Source organism: Pteropus vampyrus, unplaced genomic scaffold (genome assembly GCF_000151845.1).
Source record: "Pteropus vampyrus isolate Shadow unplaced genomic scaffold, Pvam_2.0 Scaffold29, whole genome shotgun sequence".
Lineage (NCBI taxonomy): Eukaryota > Metazoa > Chordata > Mammalia > Chiroptera > Pteropodidae > Pteropus > Pteropus vampyrus.
This window is the reverse complement of record NW_011888810.1, coordinates 6,892,397-6,894,831: the sequence shown is the minus strand read 5'-3', so window position 1 is coordinate 6,894,831 and position 2,435 is coordinate 6,892,397. Positions and strand designations below refer to the sequence as shown.

The window sequence follows — 2,435 nt, the reverse complement described above, 5'->3', positions numbered from 1 at the left end:
CCTATGACAACCAGTGCCAGGGTAGGGAAACCTGAACTGTAACTAAATTGCTGGAGGTGCAGTGTGGACAAGTCTGAGGGAGAAAAACTCCAAGGCACCCAGTCATGGGGGATTTTTGTGCATTTAACCCCCTGGAGTTCTATCAGGTTCTCACAGAAAACAGATTAATCCCTTTATGCTTCTGGCAGGGAGAGTATAAGGAACCACTTCTGTTCTTAATGAGATCTGCCCCACATAAGGAACTTAAAATTTAACCAGAGCCTAACCAGCTGGGGTTTTAGAACCCTCAATGTGGAAGAAAGGAAATACACAACTCCAGCCAGCTCTAACCAACTGATGGAGATTGGCGGGGGAACTGAGAAGCAGTGTGAAGTTCACAGTCCAGAAGCACACAGGCTCACTAAAGGACTGACCTGATGATAGGACTATAGAATGCTTCCCCTCTTCCTACACTTTGCCACCACAGTACTAAAGGCCTATTTACAGCAGTTTCTTTTACCTAGTACATTGTGTCCATAAAAACATTTCAAGACATATTAAAAGGCAAAAAAGTCTGAAGAGACAAAGCAAGCATCAGAGCTAGATTCAGATATGGCAGAGATATTGGAATTATCAGATCAGGAACTTAAAACAACTATGATTAATAAGCTAAGAGCTCTAATGGATAAAGTAGACAGCATGCAAGAACAGATGGGCTATGTAAGCAGGTGAAAATTCTAAGAGATATGCTAGAGATAAAAAACACTTAGATGAAAAATGCCTTTGACGGGTTTATTAGTAGACTGGATACAGCTGAGGAAAGAATCTGAGCTAAAAGATTTCTCGACACCTCTAAAACTGAAAAGGAAATAGGAAAAAGATGTTTAAGAAAATAAATTCCAAGTACTATTGAACAATTGCAGAAGGAGTGATGTATGCATACTGGGAATACCAGAAGGAAAAGACAGAAAATATATTTGAAACAAATATATATTTGACTGAAAATTTCTCCCAAGTTAATGTCAGACACCAAACCACGATCCAGGAAGCTCAGACAAAACTAAGCAGAGTACATGTCAAAAAACATGACAACTAGTCATTTCAAAAAAATTTTTTTCAAAAAAATCAGAGATAAGGAAAATATCCTGAAAGAAGCCAGAGGGGGAAAAAAATAACTTCCCTATAGAGAAGCGAAGATGAAAATTACATCTGACTTCTCAGAAAACAGCAAGCAAGAAGAGGGTAGAGTGAAATATTTTAAATGTTGAGAGGAAAAAAACTACCAACCTAGAATTCCGTACCCTTTAAAATTATTCAAAAGTGAAAGAGAAATAGACTTTCTCAGACAAAAATGGGGGGGCGTGCGGAGTTGAAGGAATTAGTTCAGTAGACTTGCCTTGAAATAAATGTCAAAAGTTATTTAGAGAGCAGGAGAATGAAAGAACCTCTTTCAGAAAGCAGAACAGAAAGACTAAAGAGATGAAGAGAATAAAATTAGAGTTTCAACTCAGGCCCAACATCTGACTAAAAAGAGTTGCAGAAATAGAGAACAGAAAATTAGTGGAGGGTGCGAGGGAGGGGATGAGAAGGGGGATGTTATTGAAATAAGAAAAGCTCTCAGAAGTGAAAGATATGAGTCTCCAGACTTAGGCCGGTAAATTAAATTTTGCGAGCTGCACGCTGGAAATAAAGAGAAAATCATAAGGATTTTCTAAAGAACAAAAAGATTTTCTGAGATGGTGGGGGGCAAGAAGAGCATGCTTCTTAGCATCAGTGCAAGCTAGAAGATAACACATCAATGCCTTCATTATTCTGAGTGAAAATTTTCAATGTAGATTTCAGTATGCAACCAAATGCTCGATCAAGTGTGAAGCTAAAATAAAAATATTTCCAGATAAGCAAGGGGTAAATCAATGTGTTCCTATGCAGCCTTTGTTAGAAAGTCACTGGAGTCTATAGCCATGCTACCCTGAACAAGCCCAATCCCATCAGATCTTGGAAGCTAAGCAGGGTCAGGCCTGGTTAGTACTTGGATGGGAGACCACCTAGGAAGACCAGGTGCTGTAGGCATAAAAAATTTAAAAAATAAGGGAAAATAAAAAAAATAAGGGATCTTAAACTGACGAGGTCCTTGCAATCTGTGAGGTCAGCCAAGGGTTGCCTCACCTAAAAAAATAAAAAGTCACTGGAGAATGTGCTTCAGCAAAACAAAGCTGCAAAGCTAGAAAGTAGAAGGCAAAGCAACCAGGAAACGAAGAATCGACCTGAGGAGAATGACCTAGGAAGGTGATTCCAGAGTGGCCGGTTTGATTGGACCAGGAATATGAAGAGCTGAAGAAGGAAGTTGTCCAGGGAAAAAAATGAAACTAAAAAGTTACCTGATTGGTCTAAGCAACTAGAATCATTATCTGTTGGAGCGTTTGGATAAGTGCATATATAATGGGAAAATGTAATTA

At 38.9% G+C, this 2,435-nt stretch overlaps 1 protein-coding gene and 1 non-coding gene across 3 annotated transcripts in view; both read left to right on the top strand.

Annotated features, from left to right (window-relative positions):
* Window positions 1–2,435, top strand: part of SLC38A7 (solute carrier family 38 member 7) — a 16,077-nt gene that overhangs the window by 11,676 nt on the left and 1,966 nt on the right. The window lies entirely within an intron of this gene.
* On the top strand, window positions 1,931–2,049 carry LOC111737632. Its single transcript, XR_002779493.1, has one exon. It is a non-coding gene; the product is annotated as a 5S ribosomal RNA (ribosomal RNA).